General features: G+C 34.5%; 1 long non-coding RNA gene across 1 annotated transcript in view; it reads left to right on the top strand.

Annotated features, from left to right (window-relative positions):
- The window catches only part of LOC127864414 (uncharacterized), an 85,379-nt gene extending 64,292 nt beyond the window's left edge, over positions 1-21,087 (top strand). Inside the window, exon 3 of the long non-coding RNA XR_008041900.1 lies at positions 20,716-21,087. This is a non-coding gene — a long non-coding RNA (uncharacterized LOC127864414). The remainder of the gene's footprint in view (positions 1-20,715) is intronic.
- Positions 21,088-21,502: the final 415 nt, after the last annotated feature.

Below are 21,502 nucleotides of genomic sequence, written 5' to 3'. Positions count from 1 at the left end.
CAAGGTCACACTTTGAGTTCAAAGGTCAAAATGGCCATAAATGAGCTTGTCCGGGCCATAACTATGTCATTCATTGTGAGATTTTAAAATCATTCGGCACATTTGTTCACCATCATTGGACGGTGTGGCGGGCGAAAAAAGTATGTCGATATCTCCAAGGTCAAGGTCACACTTTGAGTTCGAAGGTAAAAAATTGCCATAAATGAGCTTGTCCGGGCCATAACTATGTGGTTTATTTTAGATTTTAAAATGACTCTGTAAATTAATTTTGTTCACAGTCATTGGACGGCGTGTCATGTGAAAGAATTCAAGAGTTCAAAGGTAAAAATGGCTTTTAATGATAATTGCATAATAATTCTTCCAAATTGCCATAAATTAGATTCTCTTGTTTTGTGAAGACAGCATGCAAAATAGTCTGTGTCAATGCGGCACATGAGGGTATACGTCACGTCTGTGACAAAGCTCTAGTTTTGTTTGCAGATTTCAGTCTGAAATCCAACTTTTCTTTTACAACATTTATGCTTGAAATTGTTCAATCTATAAAAAAACACTTTTAGTAGGAAATTTTGTTACTGCCTCTTTCAAAAAGCACTTTTGATATTTAAACCTTCAGACTGGAGGAGGATAAATGGTACATTGTCCTTTAGTGGTTCAATACAGAGTCAAGAATACTGACACTTCAGCCACTAGTTCATAACAATCAGTGTTCTCCGTAACAAGGAAGATTTTAGGCGGGCTAGTCTATTAATGATGACAAATTTTAAACTGAAACTGAAAGACACACTCAATTAACAATGCTTTCATTGTTACTTCTTACTTGGAAAAGTATTTTTAGTATTACTAAGCATTGGTTAAAGAGGTTTGTATTTAAAAGATTCAATCTGCACTCTTATTATGCAATTTCAAACAAGCCCCACAATAAACTTTGCAAACAAATTGTAATTGACGGACATGTATATGTTAACATAAAATATATCAATGTGCTATGTTTTTTCCTATATCATCTATGACAGTATAGTACTTGCATATAACTGCATATACAATTATTGTTATCATTTATGTCAATGGTTTTCATACCTAGATACAATAAATAATGTCCCTTTTGCCTTATAATAATGTCTTGAGCAAACGTTTTGGTTCAAATTGAAGTCATAAGTGAATTTTAACGAGTTAAAAATTTCACTGCAATTTACATTATAATTTCACCATTGGTAATAGGGCCTATATAGGAGTCACTTTGTCTGTCGGTCTGTCTGTCGGTCTGTCTGTCTGTCCAGAAATTTTGTCCGGACCATAACTATGTCATTTATTGTTAGATTTTAAAATGACTTGGTACATTTGTTCACCATCATGGGACGGTGTGGTGCGCGAAAGAATTACGTCGATATGCCCAAGGCCAAGGTCATTCTTGGGGTTCAAAAGTCAAATGCTTGTCCTGGCCATTACTTTGTTGTTCATTGTGGGATTTTAAAATAATTTGCCATAGGTGTTCACCATCAGCGGACGGTGTGTCCGCGAAAGAATTACGTCGATATCTTAAATGTCAAGGTCACACAGTTTGAGCTCAAAGGTAAAAGATGGCCATAAATGAGCTTGCCCGGGCCATTACTATGCCGTTCATTGTGAGATTTTAAAATCATTTGGCACATTTGTTCACCATCATTGGACGGTGTGTCGCGCGAAAGAATTGTGTGGATATCTCCAAGGCCAAGGTCAATATACTTTTAGTTCAAAGGTCAAAAATGGCCATAAATGATCTTGTCCGAGCCATAACTATATCAATGTTTTTTTCAAAGTCATTGGACGGCGTGTCATGTGAAAGAATTCAAGAATTAAAAGTTCAAAAAGGCCATAAATGATAATGGCATAATAATTCTTAAAAATTGCCATAAATTAGGTTCTCTTGTTTTGTGAAGACAGCATGCAAATTAGTCTGTGTCAATGCAGCATGTGGAGGTATACGTCAGGTCTGTGACAAAGCTCTAGTTAATTTTGTTCTAATTGGTCCCCTACCGGTTTCACCGGAGGGGACTTATGGTTTTGTATTCGTCTGTCCGTCACACTTTCCTGGATCCTGCAATAACTCTAAAAGTTCTTAGTATTTTTTCATGAAACTTGGAATATGGATAGATGGCAATATGGACATTATGCACGTCATTTCATTTTGTTCCTACGTCAAAATTTGTGGTTGCTATGGCAACAAATAGACTAGAAATACTGCTGAAAATGGTGGTTTTTTCTGGATCCTGCGATAACTCTAAAAGTTCATAAGATATTTTTCATAAAACTTGGAATATGGATAGATGGCAATATGGACATTATGCACGTCATTTCATTTTGTTCCTACGTAAAAAATTCCAGTTGCTATGGCAACAAATAGACTAGAAATACTGCTTAAAATGGTGTTTTTTTCTGGATCCTGTGCGATAACTCTAAAAGTTCTTCATATTTTTTCATGAAACTTGGAATATGGATAGATGGCAATATGGACATTATGCACGTCACTTTATTTTGTTCCTACGACAAAAATTGTGGTTGCTATGGTAACAAATAGACTAGATATACTGCTGAAAATGGTGTTTTTTTCTGGATCCTGCGATAACATTAAAAGTTCTTAATATTTTTTCATGAAACTTGAAACATGGATAGATGGCAATATGGACAATGTTCACGTCATTTAATTTTGTTCCTACGTCAAAAATTATGGTTGCTATGGCAACAAATAGACTACAAATAATGCTGAAAATGGTGGTTTTCTGGATCCTGTGATAACTTTAAAAGTTCTTAATATTTTTTTCATGAAACTTGGAACATGGATAGATGGCAATATGGACATTATGCACGTCTTTTCAATTTGTTCTTACGTCAAAAATTCTGGTTGCTATGGCAACAAATAAAGAAAATATTCTGACAATGGTGGAATTTCTGACAATGGTGGAGCCGGTAGGGGACTTTTATTGCTTGGCAATAGTCTTGTTAATTATCCTTCTACAAACACCCTCTACCTATTTTCTGTAGACATAGACTAAAATCCAAGGATGTTTTGCGATAAATCATGTGGTTTTACTGCAATAAATCATGGAGTTATTCTGCAATCAAAACCTATACATATTGATGGGCTTTTTCACTTCTTTGAGTGTGACCTGCATGGGTCAGCCATCTCACAATTTTGATGCAAGAGTTTTACAAATCGAATATATTCACAATATGTCACAAAAAACAGCCTTTCTAAACTGTTTGGCATTTACTTTTAAGCTTTACACTGTCAAAAGCATACATTTGACATTCAAAAGTTCAATATGTGTTGCTGTTTTTTGTTTGCATATCTGATTTTGCAAATTGTGTTTCCCACTCAGATGACGTGTTATGCTTATTTAAATGTAAAAGGCGGAGTGATATAGCTTTGTCATTGTCCGTGCGTCAGTCATCAGTCTGCCTATCAGTCCGTCCATCTGTCTGTCTGTCCCTAACGTTTAGGTCTATATCTCAGACACTATATAAGTTTCAACATGAAACTTCATAGGTGTTTAGATATTAATGAGGATAAGGCGGGGGATATCAATTCAACGAAATTGCTTTTTGTTAAGAATTCAAAATTATAAAATTGGTGAAACCACTGTTATGACGTAAGATCGGCTTATAAACCACAGTTACAACACCATTGCATTTGGCCATAAGTAAATTGTATAGTCAAACTTGAGATCCCTTGTTTAAGTGCTTATTCACAGATTTGTGCATGTATTGAAGTTTGTCACTTAATGCTTTATATTGATACATGTAAACATTGGATCTAAAAAGCTCCAGGAAAAAAGCAAAAATTCAATTATAAACATTAAATAGTAACCCTCAACTGGAACCACTGGCCCCTGGAGTAAAAGTCTACCTCTTATACCAATCGGCCATCTGTGCTAAAACAATGAGGGATGTACATGTATTTTATACTTTATATAAGCAATCGTTGTAGTTTCAAAAAATATAACGACAACAACAGAACACTCCAAATTATTGAATCGTTTTGCATTGCAACGCTTTATAATTATCAGATTTTTAAATTCTCAAAAGATGCATATATAGTGGATATTTTAGATAATGATAAATGTTCAATAGTTCTGTTTCCTCACAAATATCATAACTGCAACGAAAATTTGCGAATCTGAAACAACTTTGTTTAATTAAGTCAATTTACCAAAACATGAAAAGGCCCCTTTAAAAAAGTCAGTGTAGATTCACTTTAAAGAAATCACATAAGATTAAAGCATGCACTTTTACAACGGAAATAGCTTGAATAAGAAAACACATGAGTAATGTGGTGATGACCAATAGCCAGATAAATGCAGCAATCTGGAGTTGATTTTGTAGTCTTATCCATTTATAAGTTTAAATATTGTTTGAATCTTTCTTTACAAATTGATTTAATTGCATTTTCGTGAAATGCGTTAAAATTTCAGACATTGTAGGGAATCCTGCGGGCATGTGACATGGAACAATTGTTATTGACAAAGAGTTTCAACTTGGAAAAAAATATATTGCTAACATTTCTCACAAGTGAACAAAAATCAATTTATTACTAATGTGTCAAACCAAGCAATAGACATAACATAGAGAACATTTTAATGTTTGTCAAAAGTATTGACTATGGATCATTGACAATACAGTTAACCTGTCAGAATAATGTTGCTCAGATGATATATGATTTTATTTTTTGAACGCACAAGTGCCCAGCCAAAGAAAATATGATAATAGTGTACTATATCTATGCATAGAAACATAATTTTACAATTTCTACAAGTATTCTGATTTTGCATTAATTAATGTGTTTTCATGACAACACCACACCCAAATTGCAACAAAAATTGTCCAAGATGACAGTAGCCAAATGCAGATTGACGACGAACATGACGAAGCTATTTGTACAAGATACTTGTCCTATGATACTTGAGTATGTTGATGACAAAGTCTATGCACCGAGCAATGGTGCTCATGAAACACTGGAAACAGTGGGACAAGTTGAAGATGGTGTAGGCAAATTCATTAAAATACCATTCTTCAATTGGTATAATCACAACTTGATTTTCCTAATTGGGAGATTTCGCGACTCATTTTTAGCTCACCTGAGCACAACGTGCTCATGGTGAGCTTTTGTGATTGCATTTTGTCAGTCGTCCGTTGTGCGCCGTCAACATTTGCCTTGTTAACTCTCTATAGAGTCCACATTTATTGTCCAATCTTCATGAAATTTGGTCAGAAGATTGTTTTCAATGATATCTTGGATGAGTTAGAAAATGGTTACGTTTGCTTGAAAAACATGGCTGCCAAGGGGCGGGGCATTTTTTCCTTATATGGCTATATATGTCTATAATAAAATCTTGTTAACACTCTAGAGGCCACATTTACTGTCCGATCTTCATGAAACTTGGTCAGAAGATTCATCCAGATAATATCTTGGACGAGTTTTAAAATGATGCCGGTTGGTTGAAAAACATGGCTGCCAGGGGGCGGGGCATTTTTCCTTATATGGCTATAGTAAAACCTTGTTAACACTCTAGAGGCCACATTTATTTTCTGATATTCGTGAAACTTGGTCAGAAGATTTGTCCCAATAATATCTTGTTATCTCAGGTGAGCGACTTTGGGCCTTTCAGGCCCTCTTGTTTCCCAATCTTATGATTTCACGACGCGAAAAATTCCCAAGGGCATGTGTACCGGACCCGTTACCAATTGGGTGAAAAAAATCACTAAAAGTAGATCACAGTTACAGTACAGATCTAGTAAAGCAAACTCCGACATTAAGATAAGGCCAAATAAAACATAGTCCAAGCGAATTCATGCACATAATTTCACTATAGAAATAAAAAAGTTTATTTGAACAATATTTAGGTCGAGGTAAACTTTGGGTCAATTAATATAAAACACCTAGTCAACAGGTTAAAGGTTACGCAAAAATTGTTGAAACTGTAGAAGCTACCCTTATGATTCACTGAAATCCTGTCCGAATTTGTATCATCACAATATTACAACAACGGTCAATTCTAAGTGAAGTGTATTAAAACTTAGGTTACCATTTAAATTCTTAGAAAAACTTATAGACACTATAAATGCTATATTTTGTTTTAGTCAAATGAAACTTGGTCTGAAGGGTTAAGGGTCACATGGTTTATGTAGATTTTATAAATATCAACATACTATGCAATATCAGCACCCTCAACATGCAAAGCCAAATGGTTTATTATTTTTTATGTTGACTAACATCCTTAATGATAGTTATGATCCTGGAGTCTAGATTACATTCCGCACTCCATGGACCACTCTGTTTTAAACACTTAGATAGACCAAATACTACTTATACATGTTATATTCTGAACGGGCTTGTCACTAAGGTTTTGTAAATTTATGTCTAATGTTGTAAATGCATATTCTCTACTCAGCGGTTTAAATTTGAATGCAGTTGTATAAGCTGGTCACAAAAAGAGGTTCACACAATTTGTATAACAAAACGACTGTTAAATATTCTTTGCTTTAGTATATTCCTTGCATCTTGCATTTTGGTCCTCTAAAAATAGTTTTAGCTAATGTGGTTATTGGCTTGTCAGCTAACCGATGGAAGGGATCGACTTATTTTTGTGAGAATGTGACAAGTTAGCTATGTCATGGGAACAGCTTACTTAGTATAGGGAAAAAATCGAGACAGAAAACAGAGGAGTGCAAAACGAAATAAAAGAGGAGTGCATTGTATTGTTTTATGCAATCCTCCTTTATTTAATGCACTACTCTTGTTTCATTGCATCACTCAAGTATTTAGTTTTGCATCCCTCTTTATTTCTCGCGTTTTCTCGACTCAGTAAGTCATTCCCACGACATAGCTAACTCGTTCCATCGAGTTATTATGTCGTGGGAACGAGATAGTAAAAGAGGATTGCATTTAAAACAAAAGAGGAGTAAATGTAACCTCTATGGCAACGTACATCAGAGATCTTGATAATATATTTTTATGTCCCCACCACTATAATGGGGGACATATTGTTTTTGCCCTGTCTGTTGGTTTGTTTTTGTGCTTGTTTGTTTGCTCCAACTTTAACATTTGCAATAACTTTTTCAATATTCAAGATAGCAACTTGATATTTGGCATGCATGTGTATCTCATGGAGCTGCACATTTTGAGTGGTGAAAGGTCAAGGTCATCCTTCAAGGTCAGAGGTCAAATATATGGGCCAGAATCGCTCATTTTATGAATACTTTTGCAATATTGAAGATAGCAAGTTGATATTTAAGTTTAAACCTATTTATTTTAGCTCCATTGCGTCGAAAGCCTTAGGCTTATATAAACGCTCTCGAGTCCGGTTCCTGGGCCTAGAACCAGTACTTGGTGTCTTTGGGGGAATCTAAAGAACGCTCCCACGGTGGGGATCGAACCCGTGACCTCCCGGTCGCAAGGCGGACACCATATCCATTACACCACGGCGACCTTTTTGATATTTGGCATGCATGTGTATCTCATGGAGCTGCACATTTTGATCGGTGAAAGGTCAAGGTTATCCTTCAAGGTCAAAGGTCAAATATATAGATTCAAAGCGGTGCAAATGGGGACATTGTGTTTCTGACAAACACATATCTTGTTTAAACCTAAATAAAGTGTCTTAATATCATGCCCCTTGAAATAAAAGAGCCCTTGTGGATACAGTTTTATATACCATTTATTGACGTAATATATTTAAAATATGCTGACACCATTATGTTATTGATAGTATACTATATCATTTATTTTTCTGGTATAATAATCAACAATGAACTTGTTCTGTAATTATAATTCCGATTGGTTATGTTTTTGTAATGTTCTTGGCTAACCCTTTCCCTGCAGAAGAAGCAAAGTGGAAATGGCTTTTGCAACCATCATAAAACCAGAACATCCTGCGAGTAACTCGTATGCTTAGGTTTTATGCTGTTTGCTGCTCATCAGTGGCTCATGGTTGGAAATGAAGCCTTTACACTTAAAACTAGTAAGAAAGGTATTGTATTAAATTAAACTTTCCAAGGGACTTCAAATGAGTCAAAATGTGCATCAAAGTGGTAAAGGGTTACTACATTCGGAAGCAATCATCTATACACAACATGAAGTACTTTTTAACGTAATATATTATTTGATAAAATTCTTAATTGCTTACTGACATGGAAATTACATTTAATATAAATATATTTTAATATATTCATCAATAGTAACTTAGCATAAAACAGGGATACTACTATGAAGTTAACATTGACTAATCAATGCCAATTTGAAGTTTAAAACACTGGACTTGTCAAATATATAGAAGCTTTTAGTTGAATTTGCTATGATAACATTACAATTGTACGAATTTAATATTCACTCTCTACATACACACCATCTACATACTGCGAAAGAGAGATTTTAATACTTAGTCATGTCAGCACACTGTAGCCGCTGCTTGAAAACCATAAGTGTTCTTCTTATAACAAGGAAGATAAGTGACAGCTGGTCTGTTGATAGTGAAAAGTGTTTAGTCAAAACACTAAGTGATGTCGGAAGCATATAAAGACTAGAACAGTACCCTCATTGTGAGTATGCACTAGAAAAAGTATTTTGCGTTTATCAAATGAAAACCCCAGTCCGGTCAACAACTTTGTTTTCAGAAGATTCAATGTGTACATTATTGTATTATTATGGTGAAACACTTTTACAGTCAAGTTTATAGTTAATGTAAGCAGAAAAAAATAAATTTGATTAACCAGTTTCAGTCAAACGCCTTGCAACACCAAGGACCCCAGCCTATTTACAAACTCGTTGAATAAAAACCCTGTTCACAGTGCTCTGTCAATTCTAATACAGATGTACCTAGCTTGTTTTCTTCTTAGCTAACATTAGCACAATGTGCTTATGTAGTGATTTTGTGATGACATTTATTCCCATTGTTAAACATGCATTGCCCGTTATCAAAAATTACACTGTTAACACACTAGAGAGTATATTTATTTCAAATATTCACGAAACTTTGTCAGAACATTGGTCTAAATAAAAAATGTGTCTTTTACAAAACTAGGTCCAAAAACTAGATTGCTCCGTCAAATGAAACAAATATGAGCATTCTAGAAGTAACATATTTACCCAATTGAACCGCTTGATTGTTCTGGCTTGTTGATTTACACATATATTTCCTTTTTTGTGGAACTCATTCTTAAAATTAACCCATATATTAACTTAGCGCATTATTGTGGAGCATTGACAGAGCTCCAGATTAGGTGTTGTGAAATTCTTAAATTACTACCAGATTTTCAAAAAGAATTCTTAACTCTGAAATTTTATTCTTAACGTTGCTACTAAGTTTTGGAAAATAATTCTTATTTTTTCTAAATGACCTAAAAATAAATTATAATGGTTATTTTCATGCAAAAAAATCAAAATAAACATACTAGCAACTTTATTTATGCGAGTTCAACAGTGTCTTTTCAGTATTATACAATTTTATTTTTCAAATACCTTCATATGCCCAAACTGTGCTTAGATTGCATGCCTTAGATGAATTTTTACATATTTCACAATTAAAACGGGTCTCCCCTTCAATCTTTTCAACGATTAGCCACGGGACTTGTCCCTTTCACTCGTTCAATGTTTTTTTTTGTTTTTAAGTTTGGACCCGTCGTGTCGCGTTTTTGTTTAGCTTTTCCGACTGTGTCGGCAACTGAACATACAACATTGTATAAGATCTTTTCTATAATGTCTTTATAAACATTTAACTTCGGCTCACTTTGCGTGCAATATGTTAAAAGCGTGTTTTTGGACGCTTTGCAGTTTTTTTAGGACGTTCGATGGGCGCCGCCATTGTTTTTTTGACAGATAGACTGTGTACGCCGCTTTTATTGGAAAAAATGCTCTTTGTTACACAAACCCGATAACCATTCTATATAAGCACCGCAAAGATCTTTAATACGCGAAAAGAACTCAATAAAAATAGATACGAACCGATGTAAAAATCATATTCGTAACTTGATTTTGTAATTATTAATGATACGACAAGATTTTAAAATTAGTACGCAACGGACTTGAAAATAATTCGTAATTACGAAAATACGACCCTTATCTGGAGCTCTGATTGATAAGTTTTACTTATATTCTTGTTTTTTTAATATTAAAATGACTCTAAGCAACACTTAATTAAGAGTATTGTAGAATCAATTTAATGAATCTTTTTTGTTAAATAGTTTCATTGTTGTGCTTTTACTTTTACTTTCCACATTTGCATTAATATAAATACAGTGACCCCGCGTTTATCCGGATCTTGATAGTCCGACCATCTCGCGATCCGGACGAAAGTCAAGGGGAACAGATTTATTATGCAATATTTTGCCCCGTTTAGACCGGCATCTCGCGTTCCGAATCCGGACGTAGATTTCGCAACACAGATCTGTGTATTTAGCTGTGATTATGGCTCGTTAATAGGGATGCTTCCCAACATGGGGGCTTAATCGCCCACTCGCCGTATAAACAAAAGCACAATCACCGAGGCGTGAAGTATTGTTGTTTTAGGCTCAATCGTCATCCCGTGGTTTAAACAAAAGCGCCTTCACCGATGCGTGACATATTATTGTGATTAGGCGTTAGAGCTAATAGGCGTGACTAAACATGATTCGACTCCGACTTAAAACTTAAATTGATGTCGGCATTACACAATGCATCTTAAATGATACAACGATCTTCTTAAATGTCTTTAATGAGCTGAACACGTGACCAATTAAGACGCTGATTACAATCGGACCGTCATCGTGCGTGAAAAGTTGTTCTAGGGTTATTTAAGCAATCCATTTAAAATGCATAGAATGTTTTGTGTCGCTATTTTAATCATTTCAACATTCTGTTGTAAGAGACGGGTTATAAATAAGGATATTTAAACAGTATCGCAGTTTTATATTTTATTTTTATTTGCCTTCAACTTTCTTGATTTGTAACTCTGTGACGCCACCAACGTACAGCTCGCATTCCACCCATTGCAAAGTCTTTTCACTGCGGCAGTATCACACACGAGATACACGCAGTCCTCATGGGAAGTGTATACAGCAACGAAATATCGATTCGATACTAAACTATCAACACCTATCAGTGTGATCTTAACATTCACAAAGCTTTACGTCATGTTTGTACATGTACATGTACTAAAATTCGGTTTTTGTATTTATTTTTTGTTTAACAACATTTTATTTTAGTAACTAAATAAATGTCTGCGTAACAAGAAAATATCATTCTTGACGCGAAATAAGTATGTAAATGTACATAAACATAAGGTTTATGTCATACGGTAAGTATTTAACTCTTGAAACGGCACTGGTTTCAATAATCCGGAAGATTCGTTAATCTGGAAATTTCTACCGGAACGTATGTGTCTGGATAAACGCGGGGTCACTGTACTACAATAAGAAGTGTGCGATGTTTTCTCAGACTTAATACCACCATTTTACAGTTTAAAGCACAGACAATGTAAATGATATTAAAAGTTTTAATTGAACGATTTGTATGGTCACATTTAATTCTTGTAATTAAATATTCTCCCTCTAAATACTGCAGAAGGAAGTTTTTTACGATGCTTGGAAGTGGCTCGTCAAAGTTATCATACCATGAAAAAATTCTTCACACTAGCGACCTATGTAAAAAGACCGAGCCAGTCCCATTGAGATAGCTCGATTTTTCTAATCGGCATCAGATCATATCATTGATAAAGGTAAAGGAAGCTCAGCTATAAATAGGACAGCATATTCCGGAAAAAAGAATTAATCATAGTTAGAAAACGTTAATTTTAAATTATTTATATTCATGTTGCATATTTAATAAACTTTTCAAACAGAAATTACAGAGCCACATCAGTACACATGCTATGTTTGATAATTCATTCGTTTGTTGGATATTATTTGCTGTTTTAAACACATAATGTATAAGGTCATATCGCGGAGATTTAGTGAACCTTACCATGTGTTCATGGGCGAACCCACCTCTTCAATTGCTCTTACCACTATGTGCTCATACCTACTTTCGGGAATCATCATGAAATTATTGCCGTACTTAACGAACAAACATGCCTAAGCTTATTGAATTAGAGAAAAAACAATAATCAAAAGAGAAAAATTATATGTTCATGCACATGGGCATGTGAACTCACGTCTGTACACATAACATTATTAACTTAGGAATGGAAACAACAAAATATTAAGTTTGGTATGATATACATGTGAAATTAAAGAGCATGGTGTAATTAAAGAGAATTAAAGAGAGATATATTCAAAACTTGACATGCTCTTTATCTGCTGAAATGTAATGTTATAACCCAAAAAACGTTTTACTGTAAGAGAACTTTTTTATGGTAAGTGGTACAGAAAATACACGTCGAATATCAGATCGTACCCACAAACACAATTGTGGTGATGTAAATAAACTTAAATTGATGCTTTTATATCCATCCTCTTCAAAAGCATTGTCAGTACTTTGATTAATACCAAGTCATAACCGCACACTTCAACCACTGCTTGAGAGCAGTGAGTGTTCTTCTTAACAAGGAAGATTATAGACAGATGGTCTATTGATAGTGAAAAAAGATTTTTGTTTTGGTATGATAGAACTTTTCAGGGCTATATCTCAAATAGGCTAAAAGATTTAAACATAAAACTTCATGGTTTTGTAGAAATTAATGGGAAGATGAGCAATGCACAAGAACCATAATCCTTCACTTTTTTAAGAGTTTTTGCCCTTTGTTGTTGTTATGTCCCCGGATCGAATGATTGGGGGAATATTGTTTTTGGCATGTCTGTCTGTCATTCTGTCACTCCGTCATTACGTCACTCTGTCATTCTGTCACAAAACTTTAACCTTGGTCATAAATTTTGCAATATTGAAGATAGCAATTTGATATTTCGCATGCGTGTGTATCTCATGGAGCTGCACATTTTGAGTGGTGAAAGGTCAAGGTCATCCTTCAAGGCCAAAGGTAAAAACAATCAAAGTGGCACATTCGGGGGCATTGCGTTTCTGACAAACACATCTCTTGTTATGGCTATTTCCCTATTAAGCAAAATATGTGTTTGTGTTTACAAATAAGAATGACGTAACTTTGATTGTCCATGCACTGTTTATGAATAAAGTCGACGTCATTTGATTTTCACTGTTGTGTTGATGTCACGTTTTCACAAAAAAGTGGAGGAAGTTAGGTCAATATAATTCTTATTTATAACTTTTAAATGGGGGATAACTTATTAATACAATCGTGTTAGAATCGAAATAATCGATGAGCAAGTGTTGGTTATTGCAGTAATAACCAACAGTTTGTTATTCTGATGCTTGTTATAAAACCACTCGGGCTTCACCCTCTTGGTTTAATAACTACGCATCAAAACTCCAAACCGTTGGTTTAATTACCGCAATAACCAACGCTTACACGTCGATTATTTCTTAAACATGTAGCTTTATTTCTGCTGTATCCTTGCCCGGAATGGTGCTTGTATTATGTAAGAGTAATAATTGTGTGTCTTGACAACCTTTGCTGGTTTCCAGAGTTTCCCCTCCCTAAAAAGGATTAATTAATCTATAGGCAGTGGCTTTATGCGTTTGTTCCAAGTTGGGGTTTTGTTTCATTGTGTACACACCGGTCTTATATACTGACATGTGTACTAACGCGCAAGGAATTGTGGGTAGCACTTCTTTTACAAGGGAAAAGTAAAAGCGAAATTAAGTAAAGTAATTGTGCTTCTGAAAATCACTATCAGTCTTAATAGAGATTTAAAATCGCATTTAAACATATTAAATAACATTTCTTTAAACAACATTCCATTTTAAACACATATTTAACACCGTTTTTCTCATTATAAAAAAATATTCATTCCTATGTGGAACTATTTTGGTGGAAGCACAAATCCCCAAATCAGGGGAATTTGATGCGTCCTAGCATTGAGGTGACAATAACGTAGTGACGTCACCATATATGTATAGAATGGGTCTTGTTTAGCATTCAATGTAAAAATAACAAACCTAGCATGATGTCGGTGAATAGATTTGAAAAGAAGCCTGGTATATTGTTGTAATCAGAACGGACCTGATTCTGAACTTCCCACCATTACAGGTAATACAACTAAAAAAGGACTGTGCACATTAGGGTTTGCTTCTTATTCTGAATTAATAAGACATTGAACATTATTTCAACAATAACTACAGTGGAACCCCTCCAAACCGGACGCCTCTGGGATCGAGAGGAAATTTCCGTTTAGAGAGGATTCCGCTTTAGAAGGGGCATTTACTTTTTTTTCTATCAGAAGGTCAATTACATAGCTTAATGTGCAAAAAAAAACACTTTTAGCAAATTTGCATACTTTATTTATATATAACATTCATTCATATTGCATCATATAAGAAAAACACGTCGCTTAATCTGTTGATTCGAAAGCAATATCAGTCACAACATAGATCAAACAGTGCACCCTGAAACAAACAATTTTATACATGCATGCATGTGTTAGGTGAATTTACATTCTTTTCACACTGAAAAACATGTACGTTGACTTTTTTTGCATGATATCCCCAATCGTCGACTTTCCTATCCGATATTTCTCTGACAGCATCTTGAGTGTAGGTTTTGGCAACATCTCTGACTCTTTTATCAGTTTGATCTTGTCTTCTAGAGACATTTCCACGCGTAATCACTTAAAGGAGGTTCGGACATTTTTAGTCTTAGTTATCTTAATTACCAATTTGAAAATATAAATGAATATCTAAATGCAACTGCTTCAAGAACTCTGCAAAATTAGCAATTGCAATAAACAACACAAAATGAAATAGCAAAAAGATTATTTAAATTTAGCACGGCTTCCTATATCAAAAACAAAACACACTAAAGAACTCTATGTTTGTTTTCAGTAATTATAATCGGTATTAAAACATCTATTGAGCAATATGTACATCACATGACAAGTGTCTTTAAATTGTTTTGCGATTTTGTTTGGAAATTGTTCGACCACCTTTAATAATTTCACGCGTCTTTAATCCGCTATTCACAACTTTTTGACACTAGGTCTGAGGTGCAATAAACCGGCCCTGAGCAGTTTAGAGAGGTACAATAACGTATTGAATTACCCAATTTTGATCCACATAATGACCGGTATTCGGAAGTGAGGGGATTCCGGTCTTGAGGAGGTATTTTACGCATGGTTTTATAGGGAAAAAAATGGGACCGGACAATTTGTCCGGTTTAGAGAGGATTCAGGTAAAGAGAGGATCCGGTTTAGAGGGTTTCCACTGTATACTACAGCCGATGATAAGATGGCGTACAACTCTAAACCACTTCTATAATCGCTATAACAAAATATAAAAACAAAAACATATCAAACGCACAGCATTTTGTATACGTAAGTTTGGGTCAGCATCTGGTTTACACCAAAATGAGCTCTTAGGGTTACAATGCACTTACTTCGAAATGTTAATCAAAACAAACCTAGCATCTAGTCTGTATGACTAATAAATGAATGAGTCAATCATTGTTTGATATTTAATTGTTTAGATCTATTACTCGATTATCTTATTATGACTTTAGAATGTTTATGTGATATTAATACTTAATTGTTTTGTAAAGCAAATTTTCATCAGGATATTGTATGTGTTGCCTAATAAGAATCCAATAGTCTGACGGCATATGCATGTGTTGATGATTGCATACAAGTTTAATTTATTTTAGGCCACGACTTTTTTTTTTATTGGTTTACAAAAATTATTTTGAAAATGGTCCATCGGGCGGTCGAAAAAAACAAACAAAAAAACATCATTGGAAAAAAAAGTTAATACTAATAACATCAGAACAAAGACAACATATCTTTTATAACCTTAACACAGAGACAAAAAATCAAATTATGCAATGAAACACATCTATATCTTCAAATGAAATGAGTCCTAAAAGCACCTTTTGTAACATCAGGCAATTTTAAACACTCCATTACATGACATGCGTTCTTCACCCATTAAAACGAAAAACTGCGCTTCATTTCCATAATTCGATGCGCACCATTACGCAATGCGATGCCCGTTGCATAAATCTTATATAAGATAAACTACTCATACACAAATTACCCGGTATGTGTTTGCTCTTACTCGACTTGAGATCGTACATGAAAAAAAATCGAGGTAGATCGATCCATGCGTCGTCGCGGTAATGTTTGTCAAAGTTGTTGTTGTCATGAAAACTCGTTGATTTACAACGCAAAACATCTTATTTGAACTGACGCGAATTAATTTAATCATATTTGTCAACTTCGCTTTTGCTTTATTTTGATAATTTAATCCAAAGTTTAATGTTAGCAAGTGTTTTTTTTTACTGGAATTGTAAACAAGGAGTCAGTTAAAGTCTTCCGAAAATGTGCAGTCTGTGTGAATTGACAGTTTGACGTCATCAAAGGAAAGCCGCTTTCTGTCGAAAGCAATAAAGCGACAAATTTCGCGCCGAAAAAAATTGGCTTCCTTTGTCTAGCAATCAACATGCCGAACCAATCGTGTGTTTGTTTCTTAATTGCAATCCTCCAATTTAATAAAAGCACATGCATAGCTCCGCCTTCGAATCTTTTGCAGAGAACGGAGGCGGAGTTTAACGGTTAATTGAGCTAGTGTTTTACGCAAGTTGAGTTCCGATTTGCCGAAATTACTCGGCCCTAAGCATTGAAACGACAAATACATTTATCAATGATTTTCCGAGATATACTGATTTGTTCCGATTTCCAAACTTTCTGTACAGTTCCTATAAACTATGGCGGACGTGTTTACAAAATTCCTAAACACATATATCGTAAATAATGGCAGTGTTTTATTGGATTATTTATACTAATTATCAAATGCTTTTTTATCTACTATAATATCGGGTTTGTTTAATATAATTAACATGTTAAACAATATAGTTGCGTCACAGACTCGGAAATAAATTTTGCTGGGGTCGACATTGTACTGACGCTGATTTTCTTATTGTCTGTAATTTTTACCCGAAATAAATTTTGAGAAGTACCCATAAAAGGACTGGTACATAATGTGTCACATTGAAAAATATCCCGATCTCTGCAATATATGTGAATCAATCGTTGATTGTACTCACTTGATTTTATTCGCAACCGTACTCAAACCGGATCGTTTTTTTTCTCGTTTCGCTCGTTTTGCAGTGCGGTCGGGAATAAAATATTTAAAAAAAAGACGATTTTCCGATTTTATTTTTTTTCCCATTTTCCAAAAATTAGGGTCGGCGGTTTTGTAAACCAAGAAATATAAAAGTCGTGGCCTTAACATGGTTCAAATAAAACAATTTGTCATCATACTTGCTTTACTTTCAACAAGTCTAAAAAGAGGTATTTCGGTGTTATTTTTACTAACTTTTTATCAATAAAACATTCATAGACAGTGCACACACATCTACAATGCTTGGGATCCCCATTTTTTGCAGAAAGCATCCCTGAAAATCGTTGACCCCCGTCTTGGGTACACCAACATTTCATATGAACTCTGCCCCAGGATAAAAGTCAAGGTTATTGTACAAGACAAAAGGAAAACACTCATATGGTCATTGCAATTAAATATATTTTCTTATTATTTGGTAGAAGTTACAAGCATGGTTTGAAAGAGTGTAAAGTGCAAGAACCAGGCCCCTTGGTCCAAGGTTTACAATTCAAGGTCATATGTGAAATATAAGAAACCAACCCATTAAACTTTGTTCTGTAAAGCGACCTTCTCAAAATGTCTGCATGTATCGAAATTTGTCATTAAATGCTTAAATATATTGATAAATGTAAACATTTGATCTAAAAGCTCTATTAACAAAAACTAGAAAAAAATCAAGAAAAAAAGTAACGCTCAACTGGGCTCGAATCACTGACCCCTGAAGTAAACCTTAATTGCTTAGCTCACTCTGCCATTAGTGCTTATTCTACAGGGAATAATCTACATGCGCGTCCCGCGTCTATGACGCACAAAGTCGAAATGGACGCATAGTTTTGAAATATGTGCGTCCACTTGGACGCATTGCTGAAACGAATCCTTTAACACATACGCGAATCACGATAAGTATGAACCATCTTGGGTATGAGTCAAAAGTGTAGCAATAAACGCTGAGTTTAACCGAATGAGGCTTCAAGACTGCAACAAGTCTTTTGATTGGCTCTAGTCGAGCCGCTGCTGTATAATATGAACCAATTAGAATAGACCTTTTAAATAGAGTGTGTTATGATATATTCTAGAGTCCCCGGATGAAGGCCTACTTTAACTTTTTGTAACTTAGTCATAAATCATACAGAAATAATGCCTCCAAAATAAGGTGTTGAAGCTAGATCCAAAACAAACAACTCTAAACTTAAATAACAGTAGTTCAACGGCTCGCAATTCGGACGTTAACAATAACATTATCAGGCTCACAATTCGGATGTTAACAATAATATTATCATTGACTTGAATAAAGTTGAAATTTTGTAACAGGTTACATTCATGTAATAGACACTTAAAGCCTATGTGAAGGCACACAAGATAGTGATAACCCTGAATTTGTTTTTTTGGTTTCAAAATTCACTGTTTTTAGAGATTATTAAAAGTTTAATGTAAAATATAGTTATTGAGCTAGTGTCACTTAAATGTTCTTCACTACTTAGTATCTTTCAAAATTTGGGACCCATTCTTTTTCAAGTTGGACTGGGACTCATTGGTCTAAAATCTGCGAGTTCAGGGACACATAGATGGTAAATTCTAGATTATTCCCTGATACATGATTGTTATATTTTAAACTTTATATAAGCAATCCGCGTAGTTTCATAAAATATAACAACAGCAGCAGAACTCTTCAAATTATTCAATCGTTTTGCGTTGCAACGCTTTATAATGTTCACGTTTTTATGTCCCCCACTATAGTAGTGGGGGACATATTGTTTTTGCCCTGTCTGTTGGTCTGTTGGTTGGTTGGTCTGTTGGTTTGTGCCAACTTTAACATTTGCAATAACTTTGGCAATATTGAAGATAGCAACTTCATATTTGGCATGCATGTGTATCTCATGGAGCTAAACATTTTGAGTGGTGAAAGGTCAAGGTCATCCTTCAAGGTCAAAGGTCAAATATATGGGTCAAAATCGCTCAATTAATGTACACTTTTGCAATATTTCAATATTCAAGATAGCAACTTGATATTTGGCATGCATGTGTATCTCATGGAGCTGCACATTTTTAGTGGTGAAAGGTCAAGGCCAAGGTCATCCTTTAAGGTCAGATGTCAAATATATGTGGCCAAAATCGCTCATTTGATGAGTACTTTTGCAATATTGAAGATAGCAACTTGATATTTGGCATTCATGTGTATCTCATGGTGCTGCACATTTTGAGTGGTGAAAGGTCAAGGTCAAGGTTATCCTTCAAGGTCAAATATATTGGTCAAAGTTGCTCATGTAATGTCACTTCTGCAATATTGAAGCTAGCAATTTTATATTTGACATGCATGTGTATCTTATGGAGCTGCACATTTTGAGTGGTGAAGGGTCAAGGTCATCCTTCAAGGTCAAACGTCATATACGGGGACATTATATATATATAGTGTTTCACAAACACATCTTGTTAAATCCTCAAAAGATGCATATAATGGATATTTTAGAGCACGGTAAATGTTCAGAATTACTGTTTCCTCACACATTTCATAACTACAACAAACATTTGCGAATCTGAAACATTTTTGTTTAATTTTGTCAATTTACCAAAACGTGAAAAGCTCCCTTTACATAAGTTTGGCTAGCATAGGCAGAATATTACATTCGTTATATATTGTATTGTTTAACAAGTATTCTTTACATTAAGGCCCATGTCAAAGTCAAAATTCAAGTTTAAACATCATTACATTGCCCATCTGAAATTATTTTAAATAAAATGTACCATTCTTATTATACTGGGCAGTCATTCCGCTTTTTAATCAAATTTCACTAGTCAGTTTGTGATGTTAATGTCGTAATTATCTGTGATAATTTTTTATTTGCTATAAATATTTTAATTACTTAAGTCATTTATAAACTTCATGTTGTATGTGCTCATTTGTAAATGTTATTTTCCTACAATAATGTCCACCAATTCAAATATTACTAATGCTCAGTTTAAATCTGTGATATATTATTAAGCTCAATTTATGTCTCTCTATGTCATGCCACCATCAACAAGGACCACAATGGAAATAAGAGATCACTCTCTTTTTTGTGCAATCCTTGGTATTGTGTTGCATGACATGGTTAATACTCATGTTTGTATTTTTATGTATTATTTTATGAATGCAACATGTTTGTTAATTGTGTTTGCACCATGATACCGAAATTAATCTATCTATCTATCTATTTGTACTATATGTTTGAACTTGCATTGCAGAATTCTGTGCTTTAAGTCAGTTTAAATTAGCATTTTATTCAATGCAGTTCTTCCAATTTCTTTCCAGTAGGTTTAAAGTAAACTGACGCTGTGCTTGTTCTCACGTGACAGTTTACATTGTGACGTAGTGAGGCTTGTCACTAGTCCTACAAAACTGTGCCGCAAAGAGCTTTTCGGATTAAACATTAAACAATGTTTTACAAGTTCACATGCAATTTTCTGAGTCATGTTAAAAGTGTTAAATGTTGATTAAATGTAATTAGTATATAATATATATGTATGTATATTATGTTTCTATCCTGATGCAGGTTTGTTTGTAATTTTAGTGTCAGAAAGTGACTTTGTTAAAACCAGTTAATTTATAAAATGGCAACAAGTTCTCAGTCTTCAGTTGAGCTGGGTTCGCATGAAGTGAAGGACTATATTTGTAATGCCTGTGAAGACCAGAATAATGTTGAGACAAGTGCTGATTTCTATTGTAAACAGTGTGAACGGTTTTATTGTGGAAACTGTATTGATCCACATGGTAAAGTCTTTTCTAAACATACTACATTTGGAAGGGTCGAAATAGATAATTGGCCAGTTTCAAAAAAGGTGGTGGATTTTCTACAAACTTGTGATGTTCATAAGGATCATAAAATTGACCAATTCTGCAACCTGCATGAACAGCTGTGCTGCCCACAGTGTGTATCTGATCAACACAGGTATGTAACTCTTCAGTTGTATAGTTATTATTACAATATGATTACACAAATTATTATTAACATAAAGTTAGGCTTTTAAACCCATACTCATCACGATGTAAATCCAAAGAAAGAGTCGTTAATTCAAAGTTCATGTTCATTTTCAAACCCACTAACGGGTCTTTAAATTAAGAATTATTATATATGCTTATATAAAGAGATATATATTAATGTTGAAACTCATCATTTCAAACAGCGAAAAAAATGCGAGAAGTATTGATGACTAAAACATATTTCTGTGAAATGATGTTTTTATGCCCCCCTTCGAAAAAGAGAAGGTATATTGCTTTGCACATGTCGGTCTGTCGGTCGGTTTGTCGGTCAGTCCGTCCACCAGGTGGTTTCCGAATGATATCTCAAGAACGCTTGG

Source organism: Dreissena polymorpha, chromosome 1, assembly GCF_020536995.1.
Source record: "Dreissena polymorpha isolate Duluth1 chromosome 1, UMN_Dpol_1.0, whole genome shotgun sequence".
NCBI classification, from domain to species: Eukaryota; Metazoa; Mollusca; class Bivalvia; order Myida; family Dreissenidae; genus Dreissena; species Dreissena polymorpha.
The sequence above is the reverse complement of the archived record's forward strand: the minus strand, read 5'-3'. Positions and strand labels throughout refer to the sequence as shown.